The sequence below is a fragment of the Coturnix japonica genome, chromosome 32, assembly GCF_054131305.1.
Source record: "Coturnix japonica strain WE chromosome 32, WE-NBRP24, whole genome shotgun sequence".
NCBI lineage: Eukaryota > Metazoa > Chordata > Aves > Galliformes > Phasianidae > Coturnix > Coturnix japonica.
The window spans coordinates 633,358-657,987 of record NC_140694.1 but is presented as its reverse complement, the minus strand read 5'-3'; the positions used below and the strand labels follow the sequence as shown (position 1 = coordinate 657,987).

Below are 24,630 nucleotides of genomic sequence, written 5' to 3'. Positions count from 1 at the left end.
AGCATTTTTCCATCTCTCTTTCATCAGATCAGCCTGAAAATCTGGTAAGATCCATCTCTGCCTTGTGATAGAGAGGCGAGACTCAGCTCGGAGTTTCTGAAAGGATCCTGCTTCTTCTGAGGGCACAAGTAAAGGCTGGGTGTGAGGGAGGCTTGAAGCATTGCTGCCAGCCCTATAATTCTACGATTAAACAAGTTACATAATTTCAGTCTATTCCCTCTTTACCTCTTTTCCATGCAAACAGCCTGAAGTAGCACGGAATGCAGCTTATTGGCTTGTAAGGAATGGGATGGAGAGGGGTAGAGGATTATCCATCACCTCCCTTTCTTTACATTACATCAGGGCATCATTTAGATTATAAGTTTGCTTACAAACTCCTTGATAAAAAAAAATCAGACAGATACTTAGCTGGTCAGCTGCTTTGGTTGCATAATAAACATGGACAGAATTTCTCATCCTCAAGCCATTGTTACAGCACAAACAAACTAAGGGCTAAGGAAATAATTACTGTGGGGCTGAGAGACTCAATAAACAGCAGAAGCTGTGGGATGAACCAGATTTGTTGATCCCAGCAGATAACTACAATTAGGATGTAATATTTCCTTAAGTTTTTGTTTACCCCTTTATTGTTTATCAGTATTAAAAAGGCAATTTATACTTTGCAGTTCTCTAGATCGACCAGTGTATTTCACAGCAGGCAGGTGAGATTAAACTGTCCATCACCACAAGCTGTCCTTTCCCTGTTCTTATATTATCAAAGCCTATTGAGATTAGAGCCATAGGAAACTGGAGGAAATGCGTTCATTTGCTTCAAGTTCATAAGCTTATGAAGTTTGATTCCTACACACCCGTAGTCTTCTTTAATAAAAAAGCAAAATCCCAGAAGTTCCTTCAATGGTAATGAAAGAATTTAAGACTGAGAAACATTATATGCATTTTCTGAACTTTTCCGAGACATCACAGAATGTCTTCCCAGAGTGCCCTAACACAGCAGCCAATTGGAAAAGAAACCTCCTAGAGGCTGACCTGTTTAAATGGGGAAGCCATTTATCCCGCTTGGCAAGATCACAAGAAAAGCTTCAAGCTGCTTTACTTTTCACAGATCCCTTACCCAGCGTCTCCCTCACAAAGCAGTCAGAAGAGTGGTCTGCAGGTGAGGGACGCTTCAAAACGCTTCACTGGCTTCACATATGAGCACCCAAAAAAGTCTTTCTATGACACATCAGAAAGCTGAACGGATTTCTGTCTGGAGAAACTCTCTGCACTTTCCTAGGGGTCTGAACCAAAACTTTGAAGCCAGGGAAAAACATATATAAAATAGATTAGGGCTATAGCTGAGTTTGAACCCATGGAACAGAAAGATAAATAAATAAGAATACACTGAAATAAATAGACTCATTATAGTTGCAACATATCTTGTTCTAGTCAGCTTAGGCTGTAGGATTAAACTGACCAATAGACCTTTTTAAGACTCTGGCAGTCTGGAGCCATGACCACTGACCTGGGGAGCCTGTTCCAGTGCCCAGCCTCCCCATGGCTGAAGCCTTTTCCTGATATCCAACCTGAACCTCCCCTGTGTTATTATATAGTTAACATTCAGGTAAATTACTTAGCATGAGATAATTCAAGTCATAAAATCCACAGGACATCTTGACACCATGACAAAGAGAACAGCATAAGGAAGCAAGGAAAGAATAAGAAATTGCCCACAGAAAACTGCCCATGGAGCTCTGTGTCAGAACGTAGGCATATTGCATAGCTTTATTTCTAGTGTAGGCAGAATCTGTCTTTTTCTTTCTAGACCTCTTGTCAAGACCAGAGAAGTGGCTCTTCCAACCAGAGAAACTTGGGGAAAGAAGGCACTCTGGGCTGCCACATCCTTTTCTGCTCTCTGTGCTGATCAAACTTGGCCAAACTTTACCTTTGGATGCTCACTGACAAGTCCCTGTTAGCACAGAATTAAAAGAATTTATGTGAGCATTTTTCTTAGAAGCCTCTACTAGATACCCTTTATAATTCCTAGTCAAAACCTCCTTTATTCCCACTAAAGTCCCTTGCCACTTAAAAAGGAGAATTGCCTCAGGACAGATGTATCCCTACTGAGAAACCACCGAACACTTCCTGTCCATCCCTTAACTCATGAGTCACATCCTCTGGGGTGTCAGTCAAACACACTGAAATTAAAAGCTTTCACAGCTTGGAGAACACAATGAAAAGGCAGAAATGTGAAAGAGTGAAGGATTGAAAATAGTTGCTCCTCAATATGATTGATTTTTAAATCCCCCGCTTCACACATATTAAGCAGCAGTCCTGCATATCCAGATGTATGTTTCAGTCAAGATGAATGGGCTCAATAAATCCAGTAAACAGGAAACTGTTGAGGACAGGTGGGCATAATTCTTTTTTCCAGCTCCAGTCTGCTAATTGATAAAGTATATGACTGTTGGCAGTTCATTTTTCTCACCCATTTACAGGAACTAGCTACATATTCTTGTGAAACTCCTCAGCAGCTTTAGACTGCAGAAGCAGGGGAATGGGGGAAGCAAAACCTTGCAGTTTGATAAACATACTGGAGCTAAGTGAAGATCTAATCTGGTACTATGATGGCTGACATTTTTGCAGGGTGAGACCTTTAGACAGAATCTACATCCAGATGCTTCTGTTTTCAGAAGTGGCCAAAATACACATCCTTGTGCTTTGCCCTCCCACCCTCAGATCTGGTAGCTCACAGTGCAGGATGTGTTTGAGGACATCTTTGGTGGGATCAAAACCAGACCTCACAATAATCACATTCAAGTTAATTGCTGCTATTGTGCTTGAGCACAACATCGACTGGAAGTGTCCAAATAAGTACTTTCATTTGGTGCTGTGCAAACTTAAAATTCATTGAGAGCGTCTCCTACCAATGACTCATCTGCAGCTATGGCGAAAACAAAAGGTGCCATATGGGTTTCATTGTCACATTTTCTAAAGGGAGAATTGCCCAAGTGCAAAGACGAGACCAGCTTTCAAAAATAGTACAGCAAGATGTATCAGTGAAAAACACTGTCAGCAAAGTATTTTTTCCCAGAGCAGGCAAGGACTAACACTACAGAAGCCATCTTATAAAGAAGACTATGAAGAATAGCAGACATTCTTCCTGGCAGGATTCAGAAAATGATACGTTACTGCAATGCATGGCACAAACAGAAATGAAGAAGCACAGCCAAGATGAGATTCGGAGTCTATGTTTGCAAGGAGCTTTTACAGAGTAAGGGGACACGCTTGAGATTAACAGAGAAGCTTATTAACAGTAAGCCACCTTTCTATACTTACAGAAGTATCAAATCTAATGAGCAGAGGCAATGCCACAGCAGCAGTCCACAGAAGGACCTCAAGTCCCAGGAAAGAATCCAGACTTCAAGGGGCACATGCTGAGTGTGTTCCAAAACTTAGCACTAACCCTGTCTGCTCATCCAATATTGTTCAGCAGCAGCAGCCATCACAGTAGTCTGTCTACTTGTTAAAGTTCACAGACAGCAACGGGAGAACCAAAATCAGTTTCCAGGAAGATATATTACAAAAAGAAACAAGCCCAGCAGTAAGAAATAAAAATCCCCATCCACTGGTACTGTTGAGTACCAGTCTCCCTGCATAGATGTTAATGGGCAATAACAAGGAATTTTCATTCCCACAGACTTCATGTGTTTGAACCTCATCAAGTATACTTACAGCAACATAAGTAATGTGAAAGAAAAGGCAAACCCTGCGTTGTGACAGACATCCATGTCACCTTTCTGGTCAGGCTAACAGCTGGGCAACCAGCAAAGAAACCAGCTGGGAGGCAGCCAGGCTTGTTATCCTGCAGTAAAGATGCCATAATTTAGCAGGCACAAAGAGAAATCAGAAAGATTTATTTGAGACACTTGAGAGACCCCAGATAGTTTGTGGTAAAGGAGGAAGAAAAAAATAACTGATTTTTCAGTTCTTAAATGGAAGGGGTAAGATTGGGCCAAACACCTGCAGACATGAGCACCCCTCTTCAGAGGCACAAATTAATCCACACAGAGCCCACGTGCAGCAGCAGGAGATACAGCCAGAGCTCTCTAGCTCTAGAAGGAAACTGTAGATGACTAACTGAGGGCCAAATAGTATTATCATTATTCACGTTGCCTGGTATATTACGCTGTGAGCGGTCCCTTTGGTTTCAATTAGTTGTTATCCTGATGGGTGCTGACTTAATAGCAGATAAATGCCCTTCCTTGGCAAGTGCTGAAATACCACCTTACGTGTTCCTACTAGATGCCTTATCGCTTTGCAGCTCATCAGTGCACTTGAACTGATCTCAAATAGGTCTCAATGCTATACCTCTTGCTTCAGAAGCCAGCTTTTTCCAGAGATGCATACCTTGACCATCAGCAGGACCCAGAGGAGCAGCTGGCCCAGGAACAACCCCAGCACTGAAGCCGTAAAGTTCATGGATTGCTATCCCTCATCTTCTGCAAGGTACATGTTGGTGAAGTGTGGCCAGGAGGAGGAGGCTGGAGAAAACATTTTTGATGTCTCAGTTTTAAGAGAGAGATAGAGAGGTGCTGCAGTGTTAGTTACAGCAGAGCCAGTGAGCTCAGAAGCCACCCCACGTGTTTCAAAATGGAGCTGTTCTGATTTTATATATGCCCTCTGCACAGGGCTGTGTGAGGGTCAAACAATCCTAAACAAAAATACTGAAGATAAACATAAACCTCCAGGAAGAAACATTTGTAAGAATCAGCTGCTACTTTTTCATTTCATAGCTTTTTAGGAGACTTTTACTGAAGGTTTTTTCATGGCTTCAAAAAAGTATGTTAAACACAGACTGGATGCCTTGTATTTATTATGCAGCCACTCTAGCTTGCATGGGAACAAGACATTGTTTTGCATTACATTTTTCTCCTAACATCTCCATTTGTATACAACACTAATCTTGCTCCGTAGCAGGAACAGACTGACATAATGTCTTCTAAAACTGCATGTTTTCAATTCCAGAGAGGAAAAAAATAAGAAAAAAGAAAGACCAACTTATTATTTTCTCCTCCTCCACCCCCATCTTCAACAGACAAAGCAGTTTTCCTATGACCCCAAGGAGCACAGGCCAACAGAGAGTCATCAGCAGAGCAAGCCTGGGGGCAGCAACATTATAGAAAAAGTTGAAGCCTTTGATGAGAAGTTCCCTTTTCATCTGTAACTTTAAGCTCTATCAATTGCTCAAACTGCTTTTTTCACCTCTGATGACTTTGCTGAGCAGAATGGACTTTTCAGCACCAGAGTGCCTAGGAAGACCCCAGAGGTAAAGCTCCAGGTAATATCTTCTACACAGGAGAAAGCAAAGCATGCTCCCAGCAACACCCGCAATGGTCAGCAGGGATTGGATGGTCATGCACAGCTTGTTTTCTTCTTTCCAGCTGCTCTGTTGGGCCTACCTGACAGGTGGGTAAGAGGATTTATCTCCCCTGTGGTAAGTAGGAAAGTTACATAGGAGTTCAAATTACAAAAGTTTTGACTGTATCATGTGCCTGTTCCAGCCTAAGTCTTAAGTAGCTGTCTGACAAACAACAGGTGCTTCTGCTAGCAAAACACATGAGGAAAGATGGGAAAAACAGTCCAAGGGAAATAAGAGGGGGAAGGCTTTACATCTTATGTGCCTTCCTCAGGACTTTATTGGTTGCAGGCTCACCATTAGATGCAGACTGGCTAGATACTGGGGAAAGCAGCCTAGCTCACTATGTCCACCTTGGAGCCAGTGACTTGTATTTTTACTCATGTATTTTTTAATGACTGAGGCCAAAAAACTGCTGGTGTAGATCTAGGAGATGCCAGTGACACCAGCTGGGGACAGCTAATAGAAATGTGTCTAAGTTCGTCTGCAAGAGACCATCAGAAGCCGAGGGAATGAAGAAGAGGAAAAACACAAGTTATTCACAGCATGAACTAGGCACTTCCTACGCAGTCACTCATGGAAATAAATAGTCCCATTTTGACTCTCAGCCATTTATAATCACAGAAGAATTGAAGCCTTGTTACCTTAGAAGCTTGTAGACATTTAATCACTCTAAACCTCATCATTCTTTGAAAAAGCAGCTGACTGGCTCCTTTCCTCTTAACCAAAATGCTGAACCTTGGTCTATGCATGCATAGCTCAGTTCAGAGCAGGGAGACCCGCACAACCCCAGCAACATCCAAGCATCTTTTCTCACACAGGGCTTTGGATGACCCAGAAAAGCTTGTAAAACAAGCAGAGATTTTCCTAATTAAATGGAGAGCATCAAAAGTAATCTAAGTTCTTAGAGAAATGTTACAGTGTTTATAAAGGGAAGGTGATGCTGTTCAAACTGCTCCTGTGAGGACCATAGGAGCAGCAAGTTTCCAGCATCTAGAGTATGTTTGTCTACTAGATACTTAGTAATATATCTATGTACACTTATTAGAAGTGAAAACATATACAAGCCTTGGCAGTCTAGACACCCGCTGTGGATTTAACACATACTGCTTCTATGCCCATTTATTTTCTCACATGCCTAGAGCGCACCCAACAAAGCCCAGAAGGTTTCAAGAAAAACCTTCTAGGGTGCAATACCACTGCCATAGGCAGAGGTAGAAAATAAATGACTTCAGGTGCTTTGGGAACATTAGTGGTGCTGCAGGCAGAGAGGCAGGCAGTGGAAAATAAATACAGCTAAGCAGCGGGAAGTAGATTACTTCTGCTCCTTCAGGTTTCCCACAGGGGAAGGGGATGGGAAATACAAGGCTAGAAAGGACTCCCAGAGTTACCAACACCCCTAGTTTCCAACTGAGGAAGTTATCCTCTTTCCTTTCAAACTCTTCAGCTCTCCCTGCTAACATTGGGAAAAGCAAGCAGCGAGCTCTGGTGGAGTCCTGCACACCGGCTACCACCCACACCCCAGCTGGCAGCTCCAGGGCTGAGATATCTTGGCCAGAGAAAGGAAAAGAAAGCCTCAGGTGGAGCTCCTCTTGACTTATAAAGCTGACACAACAGAGACTTGGATAGCTTTAGCACATCAAGCAGGCAAGTTCCAGCCATGTGTCCTGCATAGCGCAAGTCTTGCATGGTGGAGCAGGAGAGAGGAGGCACCCAGACATCTTTTGCCAACCAAACTTGTGTTAAACAGAGCTAGGTACCCACCAAAACAGCATACATACACATACCTGCATGATCTGTAGCAGCTATCCTTTGGTGCAGACCTCAGAAGGGCTGAAACAGGGCCTAGGCAGGGGTGGGTAAAGGCCACAGGTGAGGCCTCACACAGCTGTTGGGGCAGAGGGGCCAGCGTGGCACTGGGAGGGGTCTTGCAGCCACCCTCACTCTCTGATGTCCCTCCTTTGCTCACACCAAGGAGTAGTTGGCCCACTTTTTCAAGTTAGTAGTCAGAAAAAATGCCGCCTCTAAGCATGTCCTTACCAGCTGTAGGCCCGCCCTTGGGGAGGCTGTTGGAGAGCCCGGATTGCCAGCACAGTGAATGTATGGCACCTAGGAACTGTTAAATCACTCTTCATCAATGATAATCTCTGCAATTGCCTTAAACAAGAGCAGCTTTTGAACAGTCCTCACAGGATGAAAATGCACGAAGACAAATCTTTGTACACTAACAGCCTTCCTACCCACCTGCCTGCACATTCTGCATTGTGCAGGGCAATGACTGCTCCCGAGGATTCAGACTTCCCTCTCTTACGGCTTTTTAAGCCACATAATCCCACAGGAAATTTAGCTATCTTTTAAAAAGCAAAAGGAGAGAAGAGAACACAAACCTCCAGCCCTCCAGCCCTTAGAAAATAGTCCCACAGACACCTCAAAATTCCAAGATAGGGTGAGGAGAACTAATTTGTTTTTTCTTGTTTAAATCTCACACTATGACATTTTTTGCAGCTGGCAGTGTGCTCAGCACTCTTCAGCAGAGCAGCCTTTCTGCATGCTGCAGTACTACCTCTGTGTCACAGGCAAGAGAAAGGCAGAAAGAAATGCATAAGCCTCTCCCCAGTTTCCTCCCATTCTCCTAAGACCTGTGGGTGAACCATTGAACCAGTTGTTTGGAAAATTTCTGCTCCAGCAGGCTTATTCAATCATCCCAAAAAGAGACAGAGGCGAATCTTCAGCTCTCTCATTTTGAATTCACTGGGGCATTCCCCTGTGGAATGTCTCAAAGTACCGAGGGACACAGCCTCTATTTTATCATTATACCCCAACAGTAGTGAGCCCTTCCCCCTTTTCCTATTGGCTGAAGTACTTCGGGTTCACGTTCTTCTCGGTTTGCCTGTCAGCCATCACCCCCAGTAGGTACCCCCCCCTTGTTTCCTTTGGTTGTACAGACTTTGCAATCTGGGTTCAGAGTTTGTTGTTTTGCCCAGATTCTTCATTAACATCATATGAAACTAAAAAAGTTTCAACTCACATTTGATTTTTAGCTTTCTTAGTGGAGATATTTTTTGAAATAACACTGTGAAAACATAGGAAATAATTTTTAAAGTAGCACTTGGCTTTTTAACGTGAATAAATTTAAAACTCCAGATTTACTTTTAACTTCTTTGCTTTTTCATTATTAACTTTCCCATATGCTGTACTCATCATAGCCCGATGTAGAAATATGAGGAAGTAATTTACTATGAAGATGGAAAAGGCTTGGATAGATAGAGCAAGTTCAGTCAGTCTGTAGAAAAAATGATCTTGCAATCCTTTCTGACAATGAAGAATGAAAGAACATCCTGGCATTTATTCTTGTCTGGATATCTGGAAGCTACTGAGGGTCTAGCGAGATTGAAGAGAGACTTGTCAGGCACGATGCTCTCAGAAGAGAGTGGAAAGTTGTACAGCCTGCACTCCCAGGAGCAGCGTGACCCATCTTTATGCAGGATAAAGCATATCACTCTGTGCAACAGGAATCTGAACAAAGGGATCTGCAAAGTAAATGTGTTAGGTACAGCAAGCTCTGTATTTGGGGTTACTGTATTTTCATTGCATTGTGAGCACCCAGAGGTCATCTACACTTGCTCCAAATGAGCCCTGATTCCCACTGCACAGCACTAGCGGGAGGTGAAAAAGCCTCTGTGCAGGTGGAGAAGACCTTCTGTAACTCAGGAAAACAGGGCTTCATTGCACCCTGCTGCTAACACTCAGAAGCAGTGAGGCAGGTACAAGTCATATGTATTTGTAGACCAAAGGCTTTGAATTTTGTTATGAGAAAGGAAGGAAATACTCGATAAAATTCTACTTTTAAGACTACCTCTCATCCCAAAGTGGTTATCTAGCAAGCAAAAAGGTGTCTGTATTGAAATGCCAGAGCAGGCTGAATTCCTCTGCAGCTGTCAGAAAATGTTTGTTTTCTGCATAAGAAAAAGCTTAAAAGCCTCCATATGGAAGCAGGAAGACTTTTTGGCATTTAAAGAATTAGCACAGAGAAGAAATCTATGCTTCAAGATATTTCTAGGGCTGACTGCAGCACAACTGCAGGAGGGAAAAAAAAGAAGGGAAAGCAAAGAAGAAAACAAAAGCATTAACAATATGCACATTGACAAGCTACCTGGACAGTGGAACAAAAGTATATTTGGGAGTGCCACTGCTGTGGCTAAAATAATTAAATGAATAAACTGATGTCTTAAAACAGTGCTACACTAAAATGGAGCAAACACAAATTAGTGGCCGTTCAAGAATTGTACACAGAAGATGTTAATTGGAAAGGGTATTCAAGTAACGTAGCACAGCTTGTACTAAGTTGTTTAGGAAAGATATTAGTTCTTTCCTTTAGGTTTATAAAAACATACACAAGGTCTGCAGCCTAGAAGCCATAGCCCACCTATGGCTCAGTCCTTGGGGAAAAAAAAATGTGATACAAGCCTTCCAAAACTGGAGGGATTCTGAAGATCACTGTTACCAAGAATAAGATGTTACTGAGCTAGATTTGCAGCCTCAAGTGAGTCACAGAAGAGAAGCATCAGTATGCTCCAGTTGGAGCAAAAGTGTTGGCTGCTTTCACAAGAGGCTGACTCCAATCTGAAATACAACACTGCCATTCTGCAAAACGTGTTTCTCCCTTCAGTCTTGATGTGATTGCAGCGTGGTGATATTCAGATACTATGAAGCTTAATTTAAGAGTCCATTTGCAGATGGAATGTTATTTGATAATCTGCATCTGTAAGCAAGAAGTTAGAGAAAATACAATGCAGAGCCAAGTTCAGGCACTGCAAACATGCTGTAGCAGTAATATAAAGGAAAACGGGGCAGAGGAAGAGAATATCTCCCCTCAGGGGAAAAGCAGTCTTACTGATGAACGAGATAAGACGATTAATAGCTAGAAGAGAGCAGATCAAAGACTGGAAACTAAAATCAGTGTTAATATAAGCTGTCCACGCAGGTGACAAAAGCTCAGATCATGGTACAAAGACCAGATCAGATAAGAAAGAAGGCAGAAAGCTAACTTGCTTTTGACCCCTCTTTAAGATGGAAGAAGAAAGAAGCCTAAATGTCAGGCTGCCACACAGAGGGCAGCAGGAAGGCTCACAAGCCATAAAATCCAATCTAAGCATGCATGCAGGTAGCATTAAGGATCTTGTCTCTGCCAGCTCATAGCCAACCCAAACAAGGGCCAGAGCTTCACTTAGGAAAAGGCTTTTCAGGATCTTTCCTGAGGACAGAAAGCATTTGAGCCTCAGGACACTGGTACGTGTGTGCTTCATCTTGTGCCCACGGGCACGCTTTAGGAAGCATGAAGACCTGCAGGGGAGGAGCAGAAAGTCTGACTCCAAAGCTGGAAAGAGATGCTACACAAAAGGTCTTGAAGCACAAATATCCTTTAAACAACAATGGTAACATGCACTGGTCTGCTCATAGCAAATATAAACCAGAGACAGGAATTTCTTCAAGGCTACTAAGGCAGAAAGCTCTGTAAATATTATCAGATGCAACAATGCGGGTTACAGTGAAATTTTCACCTCACCGAAGACAAAATACAGAGGTATCTTCAAGGGAGAAAAAAATCAACTGTAAGACATGGAGCCCTCATACCCTTCACTGAATACCCCATTGGTATTGGAGTTTAATAGTGCTGCTGGAGCCAGATGCAGCTGCTCATTGCTCTTGAGTTTTTTACTCAAGGGGTACAAAAACTAAGGAATTGCCTTGCCAGGTAAGCATCCCTGCTAAGTAACCCTGATTAATCTATCAAATGATGACAGTGCTCTGAAAGGATGAGCAGCGCTGCGATCTTCATGGTTCAAGGCTTCACAGTTGAATGAAATCATCTCTTGTCAGCTTTCCGCAGGCTCTGTCAACTCCACAGATACTGCATCACACAGGTTGAAATCCTGTCTCAGTTAACAAATGCCCTTGCTATCTGGGTCTAGAAGCGTGCCTGGGAAATTTTATGAATGAGGTATTACGTGCTACTACATGAGGTACTACATGCATGGGGGTACACCGAGAATGCAAGAGAAGGGCACCAGTATCTGGAGAAACAGAATATTGAAAGCAGCCTGCAAAAAAGAGAAATCAAAGGTCTACTGAAGGGGAAAACAGGACGACATGGCACATGGGGTGGGCTTGCAAAGAAACCACTAACTCCCATCACTGCTGGATTTCCTCTCCACAGGTGGCACAGCCCTAAGCAGAACATCTGTATAGGTTGGTGACTTGTGACTGGTCGTGGACACCCAGTGCTACCTGAGCAGATGTAGGAAAAGAAGAAAGCCAACAGGGAAAGATATGAACAGAGACTATCTGGCTGGACTGCATCAGATACAGAGCTCTAAATCTGCTGAGAGCCAGAAAGTCTGTTCTCCCATTTAGCCTACACAGATGTTTTCGTTAAGGTATTAGGTACAGCTCATTATAACAGCATCAAGATGTTTGATCGAGCATTACTGTTTATGGCAGAGAAAGAGCACTAGCTAACAGGGAAATTGGAGGCTCTTTTTCAAATATGCTGTGACTAGCAAATTTTAGCAACCTATGCTGCGAAAACCCTATTTTTTATTGAGGGAACAACATGACCCCATTGTGACAGTATAGGTGTTTACCCGTTTTGCCTGGACTGCAGACACAAAAACAGCTTTCTGTACAACAGCACTTATTGTATTTCAGATTGTTCCAAGACGCCTTTTAGCAGACATACTGCTAATGCTGGAGATGCTAGATACACTGAGGTACAGCAAGGAATCAGTTAGCTGTAGCTCTTAGATATCCCATAGCCAATAGAGAAACACTGCCAACAGGACCCTGCTCTAGGCTCTCTGATGCACTGATGGTAACGGCAGTTTATCGAGATGATATGCCGAGTCTCCAGAGCAGTTCCCAGGTCCCCAGTTTTCCTCCTTTCTTGTGAGTCAGTTTACAAAAGCTTATTGCATTTACAGCTTTGATGAGCTCTGTGCATTCGTGAGAGCACAAATTAAATATTGCTTCAGCATATATGGGGATGTACAAAACCCCTTTGGTACACTGATGTTTTACCTCCACTCTTGCTGGAGGATTACATTTCCACCTCTCAGATACCTTCCTTCCCAGACCATACACATTGCACTAGGAACTCATTCCTGGATCTACAGCAACTTGTAATGTGTATGTAAGGAGAGACATCTGCTGTGGGGGCTCTCAGCCTAGCCCCTTCATGTGGTGAAGTGGTATCAGCCCTATACCAGCCCACACAGGAGCCCCCAGGTGCAGCCAAAATGATGCTCCCTGACGTCCCTTCCTATTCTGGTACTGAACCACCTTACAGCCTCTCTCCCCTGGGCCCCTTTCCTCAGCCCACACAGACACTGGCCAGCACAGAGAGCTCATGGACCTGTGGAAGCAATGTTTCTGCACCAGCTGATTCATGGGCAGCACTTGCTCATATGAAGAGCCTCCTCCTGCAGCCCTGTGCAGACAGCTGGGAGCTGTCACCCTTTGCCTTGCGAAGGCCTAAAACAGACGAAGTCTATTTGCTGCTGTAGCATCACTGAAGTAGCAGAATCCTCAGCAGGGTGATGGGAAAGCAAACAGTGAACTGATGGGCAGGACATCCACAGCCTCTCAGGGCTCTGTGTGAGATGCCTACTTTGTTGTCTCGAGGGAGGCGTGCTGCCTGAGGAGCCCATCTTATAAGAAAGCTGTATTTTTAAAAGCTATTTAAAAAAAAAAGTCTTTCTAAAAAGAATGAGGGATCAGTGAAGTACAAAAAAAGGAGCTGTAATGAAAAGTGCATGAAAAAAACGGGATAGTAAGGAACAGAGAAACTATGCAAGCTCATTGGAGGTTGCTTTTCTTACCACATGTGAGTCTCCCATGGTTTGTTAGTAGAACCTATACCTGCAAGCAGGCACGGAGAAAGCCCACTGTTGTTAACACTGGGTAACCTCTTCACCTGTACTTGAGTTAGATGAGACTTCACACCAAGAACAAAAGAGAAATACCTTTTTGGCACAGCACAGCCGTGCACTTGCATGTCTTGCCTGCAGCCAAAATGTCAAGCACGGCTGCAATAGGCAACCTCTAAGATCACCTTACCTTGAAATCTGGTTTCCTGAAAAATAGGGGGGCAAAATTTACCAGATGCTTTGTCAGATACTCGCTAAAATAACATCATCTCACAATTGTCAAATGCCCACGGATTGAAAGGGTGAGCAGCAAACTCAGCTGGCTCTATTAAGAACCTTATGGAATTTTTGCATGAGTTTGTTCTACTGAAAATAGGGCTTTAGTTATGCTTGGAAGGAGGTGAAGAGATTGTTGTTTCTGCGTTTCATGCGGAAGAGCCTGAAGCACACCCAGTGACACTGCATTTCACTTACCTTTAAGCTCTGAATCTACCTCTGGGGACCATAAAGTTCATGCTGAGAAACAAAAACAGCAGAAGAAAGGCACTTCTGAGACAACATCAGAATATTTGAGAAACTCGATGGGGAGGCAGAGAGCACAGGAGTTTGCCATGCAGTCCTCTTGTCAGGAGTCTTTCAGAGAGGGGTGGATCTAGCAAATTAATGTTACTGGGATGATAAAGTTTCTATCACACTGGGAATGAAAAGGAAATCGCCCAGTAACAAAAACAGAGATGGAAAAAGATGCTAAGAGAACTTCACTGCAGCACTTTGCTTTCCTGTAATGCTTTCCCCTTGTCTCTGTGCTGGTTTCTTTTGATCTGTGGGTCTTCCTTTGTGTCAGCTCACAGTGGGCTGCCAGGAGGCTCAGAGAGTGGAGCAAATCAATTGGTTTGTGTGCAGGCTGGGAGGAGGTGGCAAGGTGGTTTCCAGGGACTAGCACAGCGAGAGAAAGAGTTGCCTTGGCCTTTCTCCACTGGCATCCCAGTGCTGCCATAGCAGAAAAACTTTGAACCAGAAGGTGTGCCAGCAATGCCCATGCTGTAGATCTGGCCAGCTTGGAAAGCACCAAGTAGGCTGGCAAAATGTTTGTGCCATCTCCTTGGCATCATTGCCAAAACAGTAACGCAGAACCTAAAACTGGTGATGCTTCAGAAAAGAGAGAACAGCAACAGCCCACCAAATCTGTCTTCAGAGCATGGGAAGCCATACCCAAAATTCTGCTCCAGCTGACATCGCAAAGGGAAGCTTCATGTCTCTCTTCAACTCCTAACGCCCCACACAGGGAGAAGGAAGGGAGGCTGCTGCCCATCCCTATGAGCCTTGGCCTTTTGCCTAGGTGTCACAGTGCTGCAGAGGGAAGAAGGACCTTTCCCAAAATGAACTTTCTTATTATCACTATGACTTTTTAGAAATAAGCCAGTGGTTTCTGCTGAGAAATATTGCACTTTTTGTTAGTCAATAAGAAAGGCAATTGAAATCCCATTGCAGCCTCCAGCATGTAACACTCTGAAGGTTAGCTTCAAATGTTTCCCAGTGCAGAATTAACCAGAACATACATCATCGCTTTTACAGGCAGCATCATTTCTGATATCAGAATGGATCAGGGGGATTACCGTGGCATTAGCTGCTCTGATTACCTTCCCTACAGTTTAATAACAAGAGCACTTAGACTGTAGGTGTATCAACAGAGTTTTAGATTTGCGAGCAAGGAAAGTTGGGGGTTATTAGCAGAACAAGAGGAAAGAAAAGGTCACGCACTGCAATGTGCCTCTCAGGATGCAGCTGACATATTCAGTGGGGCAGGGAAGTGATTTTTCACTACAGCGTCATGAGTATTTTGACGAGAAGCAGTAAGGACTTTGAAGATCCATCTTGTCACATCCGGGCTGCTTTGGCTGCAAACTTAACCCATTAGAAAATAAGGCAACCACATTTGGCAACATCACCGCCTTTTAAAAACCTTACCTACGCTCTGCACACAGTTCACTTTGCTCCTGTTTATCTGCCTCTGTCTACAGTGACAATCCTGGATTGCACTGGTTTTATTTTAATCAGGAAGCAGACATTACTTCCCTGGGAATAAAAAGCCAGAAGATGGGGTCTCTGAAAAATGGTGTCTACTAGCTCCACTATCACTCCTCCTGCCCGACACCTTCCCCAAGGAGCTTCACTGCTCTCCCCAGAGGAACCACAGAATCACAGAATGACCCGGGTTGGAAGGGACCTCGAGGATCATGTAGTTCCAACCCCCCTGCCTAACAGGGCCACCAAACATACACATTTACTAGATCAGGTTGCCCAGGGCCCCGTCCAACCTGGTCTTGAACACCTCCAAGGATGGGGCAAGGAACCAACTGGTTGGTATTTTACTGTGGAAAACAGAGGGGTTGCTGAAGAACCTTAGAGCTAAAATTACAAGCTACCAATGAGATTAAACATTTTTCCCAGGCGCACTTACCAGAGATAATATAGAATAAGTTTACATTTCTATTGTTCCTGCTCTCTCTGCTTGTTAAAGTGCAGAAGACAATCCGTGGTCGCTTATTTTGTATCTAAGCAACTGTCAGACTCTATATCTACTAATAAGAAAGGGTATAATTATATGCTGCTACTTTAATTAGCAGCAGATGCCTATGTTTATGAAGTAAAATGTAAGATTTTCTGAAGTGCAGTCTTGCTTATATGCAAATTGCAAGAGCACTTTCATGGGTTTTTAAAGCTTTTAGTGGGCCCGGGCAGCTCAAGTGGGGAAGGGCACGGGGTTCACACAACACACTGTTGGTGCTTCAGTGCTTTGCTGCCCCAAAGGCCTGTTTGGGAAAGCTGTGAGGTGAGGGCAGATCAGTGCCTGCAGTGCCCTTCCGACACCACCAGCACTGGAGCAAAGCAGGTGGCTGCCCTGAGCCAAAGGGCAAAAGCTGCCTGCTTTGGGCACCTGCTATAGTGCCCTGGAGACGCAGCTGCAAAGCAGCTGAGATGGGGAAGAATCCTTAACGTCAATTCTTGATCTCATTGAGGTGCTTCAGCAGCACATATTGATGCGATGCAGCATTTCTTTTCAGAAGAAATAACAGCAGGACTATTGCTGAGGGGCTCTGCATGTAAGAGCAGTCGAGAGCACCAACAAAACAAAATGAAACCCCGTCTCCATGCAAACATGTGCAGGCACAGTATATAAATGAGAATAACCTTGTCCAGGATAGAAAATACTTGTTAGATGAGACTCTAATTTCTGTTATTCTGTATTTTTAGTCTTGTTTCCATAGAAACAGCACTTGTGATGATACTGTCCTGCAAGGTAGCAAATGGATATACATAAGTGTATGTTCGTATATGCATTCCCTCCTACCTCCTGAAGCTTTGAATGTATTTGCCAGCAAAGTTGGAAGTTCCACGGATAGCCAGATGCAACCAGTTCTGGGAGAGCATCTGGGTAAGGAAGAAGTGATTGTGCAGTTCCCCAGCCAAAGAAATCTCATCAGAGGGCAGAGAGCCTGCCAAGAGGGGAACAAGAGGTGGGCCATGCCATTACTGCCGCATCTCCTTGAGCCTCTGTAGCAAAGCTCATCCTCGCATGGACACCAGCCATACTGTCAGCCGTGAGCCACATGTCCATGGGAAATCTGCTCCCATGTCTGGAAATCAAGACTCCCGTTCAGACGCTGGGAAAGTGCAAGAATCCCATGTGAAGGCTCGGCGCACCAACATAAAAACTGATGTCCGTCTTCCTTCTTTGCCCGTCTTTTGGGGTCTCTTGCCTTGCTATGCGTGCAATTCACAGATAAAAGGTGGAGCAGCCAACCAAATTTGGCCCATTTCTTCAGCAAAATCCACTGTGCTACCTCTCATGGCCTTACATGCCAGATAAAGGACAGGTCAGATCACCTATCTAAATTAGAAATGCTGATTGTCTGCACTCATATTTCTCATTCTAGAAAGTTACTGAATCCTTTAGCATACCTTTATATTCCGAGATCTTACACCCCTCTGTAGTGGGTGTTATTCCAATCACAAGACTTAAGTTACACAAGACTGCACCCTAGCAGGCAGCAAGGGCTTGCAAGCACACAGCCCTTGCCTTTGTCTTCTCTTCCTGCACTTTCTAATCCCTAATCCACCCTCTGTGAGAGTTGGCAGCCACGGCTGTGCTTGCTGCAGTGCAGGCTGGCAGCAGAGACTCACGCCAGATGCTTTCCCACAGAGCCTGGGTTTGCTCTCGCTCTCACTCCTCAGTTGTCAGTTCTCACTGAAGGTCACCCCAACAGAAAATGTCTGTTTGTGCTTGGCCTTCACGCACGTGGTGTTGAGGCAGCGCTCCTTTAGCAGGTACTGCTACGCGCACATATGGAGCAGAGGAAGCTGGCGGAGTGATTAAGCTGCATTAAAATGATCTCGGTATCCCATAGTTTTCTGAATAAAATATAATAAGCAAATTCCATTCTGAAATCCATTTAGGGGAAGAAATATGTTTGCGTGGGTCAAGAAGAGCTTGTCAGTCTTGTGCGAAAAGATGAGTAACTTTTGAAATGTTTTCTTCAGGAATCTGAGGAACAAAAGAAGGAAAGTGATCATCTGATCATCAAGCGACGGCTGAGATCCAGAACAGCTAAAAAACCTTGAAGAAGCATGTTTGTTCCCCTTTCTCAGGACATACTTTTATCGTATTATTAAAACTGGTTGTTAATAAACAGTAACAGTTACTCCGTTGTGTTCTTAAATTTGTATATAGGTGTTTGTTGCAGAACGGCGGGAGAAAAGCAGACGACCACACCTGTCATTGACATATGATCAGCGAATCTCATTTAACCCTTGGCTGCGTGTACCTTTATAATATGGATAATTAGCTCATACATATTGCAAAAGTGCAGCTCATCATTGGTTCCCAATCACATACTATCCCCGAGTATCTTAACAGCTTGTTGTTATCAACTGAAAGCTACTCCCTTGCTGAGTTCCCAGAACCATGGCTAGTTTCTCACCATCCCAAGGCATCTTGTTATTCTTGCTGTCCTTGCAGGTGTTATAGCTGCTTGCCTAGCTGCACCGTGATTACAACCCTTCTCAGCTAACTAGCTGTAAAAAACACTCTCTACAGAAAGGGAAAAACAAGACTAAAAGAGAAAAGCAGCAGTGAAAGCGAAAAGAAAGATTAAAGAGAAAAGCAGCAGTGAATAGGAAAAGCGAGACTAAAAGGGAAAAGCGAGACTAAAAGGGAAAAGCGAGACAAAAAGGGAAAAGCGGCAGTGAAAGGGAAAAGCGGCAGTGAAAGGGAAAAGCGGCAGTGAAAGGGAAAAGCGGCAGTGAAAGGGAAAAGCGGCAGTGAAAGGGAAAAGCGGCAGTGAAAGGGAAAAGCGGCAGTGAAAGGGAAAAGCGGCAGTGAAAGGGAAAAGCGGCAGTGAAAGGGAAAAGCGGCAGTGAAAGGGAAAAGCGGCAGTGAAAGGGAAAAGCGGCAGTGAAAGGGAAAAGCGGCAGTGAAAGGGAAAAGCGGCAGTGAAAGGGAAAAGCGGCAGTGAAAGGGAAAAGCGGCAGTGAAAGGGAAAAGCGGCAGTGAAAGGGAAAAGCGGCAGTGAAAGGGAAAAGCGGCAGTGAAAGGGAAAAGCGGCAGTGAAAGGGAAAAGCGGCAGTGAAAGGGAAAAGCGGCAGTGAAAGGGAAAAGCGGCAGTGAAAGGGAAAAGCGGCAGTGAAAGGGAAAAGCGGCAGTGAAAGGGAAAAGCGGCAGTGAAAGGGAAAAGCGGCAGTGAAAGGGAAAAGCGGCAGTGAAAGGGAAAAGCGGCAGTGAAAGGGAAAAGCGGCAGTGAAAGGGAAAAGCGGCAGTGAAAGGGAAAAGCGGCAGTGAAAGGGAAAAGCGGCAGTGAAAGGGAAAAGCGGCAGTGAAAGGGAAAAGCGGCAGTGAAAGGGAAAAGCGGCAGTGAAAGGGAAAAGCGGCAGTGAAAGGGAAAAGCGGCAGTGAAAGGGAAAAGCGGCAGTGAAAGGGAAAAGCGGCAGTGAAAGGGAAAAGCGGCAGTGAAAGGGAAAAGCGGCAGTGAAAGGGAAAAGCGGCAGTGAAAGGGAAAAGCGGCAGTGAAAGGGAAAAGCGGCAGTGAAAGGGAAAAGCGGCAGTGAAAGGGAAAAGCGGCAGTGAAAGGGAAAAGCAGCAGTGAAAGGGAAAAGCAAAATCAAAAGAGAAAAGCAGCAGTGAAAGGGAAAAGCAGCAGTGAAAGGGAAAAGCAATACTAAAAGGGAAAGACAGCAGTGAAAGGGAAAAGCAGCAGTGAAAGGGAAAAGCAAGACTAAAATGGAAAAGCAGCAGTCAAAGGGAAAAGCAAGACTAAAAGGGAAAAGTGGCAGTGAAAGGGAAAAGCAAGACTAAAAGGGAAAAGTGGCAGTGAAAGGAAAAAGCACCCGGGAAAGGAAAAAGCAAGACTAAAAGGGAAAAGTGGCAGTGAAAGGGAAAAGCAAGACTAAAAGGGAAAAGTGTCAGTGAAAGGGAAAAGCAGCAGTGAAAGGGAAAAGAAGCAGAGAAAGGGAAAAGAAGCAGGGAAAGGGAAAAGCAAGACTGAAAGAAAAAAGCATGACTGAAAAAGAAAAGCAGCAATGAAAGGGAAAAGCAAGACTAAAAGGGAAAAGCAAGACTAAAAGGGAAAAGCAAGACTAAAAGGGAAAAGCAAGACTAAAAGGGAAAAGCAAGACTAAAAGGGAAAAGCAAGACTAAAAGGGAAAAGCAAGACTAAAAGGGAAAAGCAAGACTAAAAGGGAAAAGCAAGACTAAAAGGGAAAAGCAAGACTAAAAGGGAAAAGCAAGACTAAAAGGGAAAAGCAAGACTAAAAGGGAAAAGCAAGACTAAAAGGGAAAAGCAAGACTAAAAGGGAAAAGCAAGACTAAAAGGGAAAAGCAAGACTAAAAGGGAAAAGCAAGACTAAAAGGGAAAAGCAAGACTAAAAGGGAAAAGCAAGACTAAAAGGGAAAAGCAAGACTAAAAGGGAAAAGCAAGACTAAAAGGGAAAAGCAGCAGTGAAAGGGAAAAGCAGCAGTGAAAGGGAAAAGCAGCAGTGAAAGGGAAAAGCAAGACTAAAAGGGAAAGCAAGACTAAACGAGAAGAGCAAGACTAAAAGGGAAAATCAGCAGTCAAAGGGAAAAGCAGCAGGGAAAGTGAAAAGACAGACTAAAAGAGAAAACCAAGACTAAAAGGGAAAAGCAGCAGTGAAAGGGTGAAGCAAGTCTAAAAGGGAAAAGGAAGACTAAAAGGGAAAAGCAAGACTGAAAGGGAAAAGCAAGACTGAAAGGGAAAAGCAAGACTGAAAGGGAAAAGCAAGACTGAAAGGGAAAAGCAAGACTGAAAGGGAAAAGCAAGACTGAAAGGGAAAAGCAAGACTGAAAGGGAAAAGCAAGACTGAAAGGGAAAAGCAAGACTGAAAGGGAAAAGCAAGACTGAAAGGGAAAAGCAAGACTGAAAGGGAAAAGCAAGACTGAAAGGGAAAAGCAAGACTGAAAGGGAAAAGCAAGACTGAAAGGGAAAAGCAAGACTGAAAGGGAAAAGCAAGACTGAAAGGGAAAAGCAAGACTGAAAGGGAAAAGCAAGACTGAAAGGGAAAAGCAAGACTAAACGAGAAGAGCAAGACTAAAAGGGAAAATCAGCAGTCAAAGGGAAAAGCAGCAGGGAAAGTGAAAAGACAGACTAAAAGAGAAAACCAAGACTAAAAGGGAAAAGCAGCAGTGAAAGGGTGAAGCAAGTCTAAAAGGGAAAAGCAAGACTAAAAGGGAAAAGCAAGACTGAAAGGGAAAAGCAAGACTGAAAGGGAAAAGCAAGACTGAAAGGGAAAAGCAAGACTGAAAGGGAAAAGCAAGACTGAAAGGGAAAAGCAAGACTGAAAGGGAAAAGCAAGACTGAAAGGGAAAAGCAAGACTGAAAGGGAAAAGCAAGACTGAAAGGGAAAAGCAAGACTGAAAGGGAAAAGCAAGACTGAAAGGGAAAAGCAAGACTGAAAGGGAAAAGCAAGACTGAAAGGGAAAAGCAAGACTGAAAGGGAAAAGCAAGACTGAAAGGGAAAAGCAAGACTGAAAGGGAAAAGCAAGACTGAAAGGGAAAAGCAAGACTGAAAGGGAAAAGCAAGACTGAAAGGGAAAAGCAAGACTGAAAGGGAAAAGCAAGACTGAAAGGGAAAAGCAAGACTGAAAGGGAAAAGCAAGACTGAAAGGGAAAAGCACGACTGAAAGGGAAAAGCACGACTGAAAGGGAAAAGCAAGACCAGAAGGGAAAAGCAAGACCAGAAGGGAAAAGCAAGACCAGAAGGGAAAAGCAAGACCAGAAGGGAAAAGCAAGACCAGAAGGGAAAAGCAAGACCAGAAGGGAAAAGCAGTTGTGAAAGGGAAAATCCACAATGAAAGGGAAAAGCAAGACTAAAATGGAAAATCAGGACTGAAAGGGAAAAGCAAGACTAAAATGGAAAAGCAAGACTAAATGGGAAAAGCAAGACTAAAAAGGAAAAGCAAGACTAAAAGGGAAAAGCAGCAAGGAAAGGGAAAAGCAGCAGTGAAAGGGAATAGCAAAACTGAAAGGGAAAAGCAAGACTAAAAGGGAAGAGCAGCAGTGAAAGGGAAAAGCAGCAGTGAAAGGGAAAAGCAGCAGTGAAAGGGAAAAGCAAAACTAAAAGGGAAAAGCAAGACTAAAAGTGAAAAGCAAGATTAAAAGGGAAAAGCAAGATTAAAAGGGAAAAGCAAGACTTAAAGGGAAAAGCAAGACTTAAAGGGAAAAGCAAGACTTAAAGGGAAAAGCAAGACTTAAAGGGAAAAGCAAGATTAAAATGTAAAAGCAGCAGTCAAAGGGAAAAGCAGCAGTGAAAGGGAAAAGCAGCAGGGAAAGGGAAAAGCAAGACTAAAAGGGAAAAGCAAGATTAAAAGGGAAAAGCAAGACTAAAAGGGAAAAGCAGATTAAAAGGGAAAAGCAGCAGTGAAAGGGAAAAGCAAGACCAAATGGGAAAAGGAAGACCAAAAGGGAAAACCAGCAGTGAGAGGGAAAAGCAGCACTAAAAGGGAAAAGCAAGACTAAAAGGGAAAAGCAAGACTAAAAGCGAAAAGTAAGACTAAAAGGGAAAAGCAGCAGTGAAAGGGAAAAGCAAGACTAAAATGGAAAAGCAGCAGTGAAAGGGAAAAGCAAGACTGAATGGGAAGAACAAGAGTGAAAGGGAAAAGCAAGTCTAAAAGGAAAAAGCAGCAGTGAAAGGGAAAAGCAGCAGTGAAAGGGAAAATTAGCAGTGAAAGGGAAAAGCAGCAGCGAAAGGGAAAAGCAAGACTAAAATGGAAAAGCAGCAGCGAAAAGGAAAAGCAGCAGCGAAAGGGAAAAGCAGCAGCGAAAGGGAAAAGCAGCAGCGAAAGGGAAAAGCAGCAGCGAAAGGGAAAAGCAGCAGCGAAAGGGAAAAGCAAGACTAAAAGGGAAAAGCGGCAGTGAAAGGGAAAAGTAGCACAGAAAAGCAGCAGTGAAAGGGAAAAGGAACAAGAAAATGCAGCCCTGAAAGGGAGAAGGAGCCCTGAATGGGAGAAGCAGAACTGATAAAGAAAAGCAGCCCTGAAAGGGAAAAGCAGCCGCGAAAGGGAAAAGGAGACCTGAAAGGGAAAGGAACAGCATAAAGCAACACTGATAGGGAAAAGAAGTACAAAAAGGGCAAAGCACTGAAAGAGAAAAGGAGCCCTGAAAGGGAAAGCATCAAAGCAAGGGAAAAGAAGCGCGGAAAGGTAAAAGGAACAAGCACAGGGAGCAGGCAGGTAGGCACAGCAAAGCAGCAAGCAAAGACCAATCTCTCAGAGGGGGCCTGCTAACAGGAAGCCCAGCTATTGCCCTCCCAAAGAAACTCCACCATTTTGACAGCCAAAACAGAAACTACGGTTTCGGTTCTCATGACTCTTCCCTGCGCTCCCAAATAAATGGTTTCGTGACATCCTCTACCACACTGCAACTGCTCAGAATAATCAAAATTATATCATTCATGACATAAGAAACTCACTTTTGCCTGGTGGCAACGACAGTCCATTCCCATCCTGTCCCTCCATGTAATGAACATTGCATTTGGCCTTCTAACAGCCTCCTGGATGAATCCACCAAGAGCAAGGAAGCACCCTGCCCTTACTCTGAAGAGAGAAAGAAAGCAAGGTTCATGGAAACAGGCACACAAGGCTCGCAACAAGACACGGTGCTCCAGATCATGACAGAGATAGGACTACCACAGTGCCCGAACATGATTTACCACTAAAGGAAACATCTGGGGGCACATTCACAACTTCAGCACAAGCTGTAACGGCTCAGCATATTTAGCTTTCTTATCGTTCAGCTGGAGAACGAGATACTCCGAAGTATCAGTCAGCAAGCACTCGGATGATCCTGCCCTCTGGTTTTTATGATGACAGACATCATTACTGCCACCTCTGACACCTTACCAGGAGATGCTTCCATTTATTAGCCTGGTCTTGATTCCTTCCATCAGCAGCTGCTCCTAAACTGACCTCCATTCATACAGTGATACCATCAAATTCCAGCACGAGCTGACCTGCAAGACAGAGAAGAGAAAGCAGGATGGCAACAAACACTGACATAGCACAATCTAATATTCTTGAACAGCCGCAAATGAGACAAAACAGGAGATAAGTGCATCTGCAGCAACACCCCAGTTCATAAAGAAATGCAACTCCAGCCTGGCCTCAGCAGCCCTTATATATTTCTTACACATTTGATTAAGCCAACTGCAATTTGAACCAGAAGAATTCACAGTCTCTTGCAAATGTCACCGTAAAGCAGAATAGGACACAGCAAAAGAAAAAAAAAAAAAAAAGAAAAAAAAAAAAAAAGAAATATAAAGAAAAAAGCAAGCCAAAAACCAGGGAATCAAAGTTTAAAAAACCACAGAAAACAAATAGAAAAAAAACACATACTATCTGTAACAGCAGAAAGACTAGCACAGTGTGAATATACTACAAAGGTAAGGAAAGAATGGCTCACCCACCACTGAGGATGGAAGTGCACAGAACAAACTCCACAGAGGAGAAACCATCAAAAACAATTCCACCCAGGGGCAGTCAGCCTTCAAAAATGAGCTGTAAGAGAGGTGCAGCCAGGCTCCATCCCTTCCAGTCACTCAGCTGCATTGCCCTCACCTGCACTAACCAGGGCTGACCAGGTCCCTTCCCTAGGTGATAATCAGTGGCTCAGACTGTGATTCAACAGTTCTCATACAGCGTATCTAAAGAAAAATAACAAAGCATAGATGAAAAACACAACAACAAATAAACCATGAAGGATTTTAGGAAATAACACAGAATTAAAAAAAAATAATAATAAT

At 43.8% G+C, this 24,630-nt stretch overlaps 1 protein-coding gene across 7 annotated transcripts in view; it reads right to left on the bottom strand.

The window, feature by feature from the left end:
* The window catches only part of LOC146755412 (receptor-type tyrosine-protein phosphatase T-like), a 170,514-nt gene that overhangs the window by 143,867 nt on the left and 2,017 nt on the right, over nucleotides 1-24,630 (bottom strand). For 4 of the 7 annotated variants that reach the window (XM_085525588.1, XM_085525594.1, XM_085525587.1 and 1 more), the window contains 3 exons: nucleotides 24,446-24,531; nucleotides 23,732-23,841; nucleotides 23,302-23,425 (listed from right to left, as the gene is read on the bottom strand). The gene's annotated coding sequence lies outside the window, so the exon portion shown is untranslated. Of the gene's footprint in view, nucleotides 1-4,386; nucleotides 4,988-7,182; nucleotides 8,246-23,301; nucleotides 23,426-23,731; nucleotides 23,842-24,445; nucleotides 24,532-24,630 lie in introns of those variants that run through there. The other 3 variants (XM_085525589.1, XM_085525590.1, XM_085525591.1) reach the window with 3 other exon arrangements.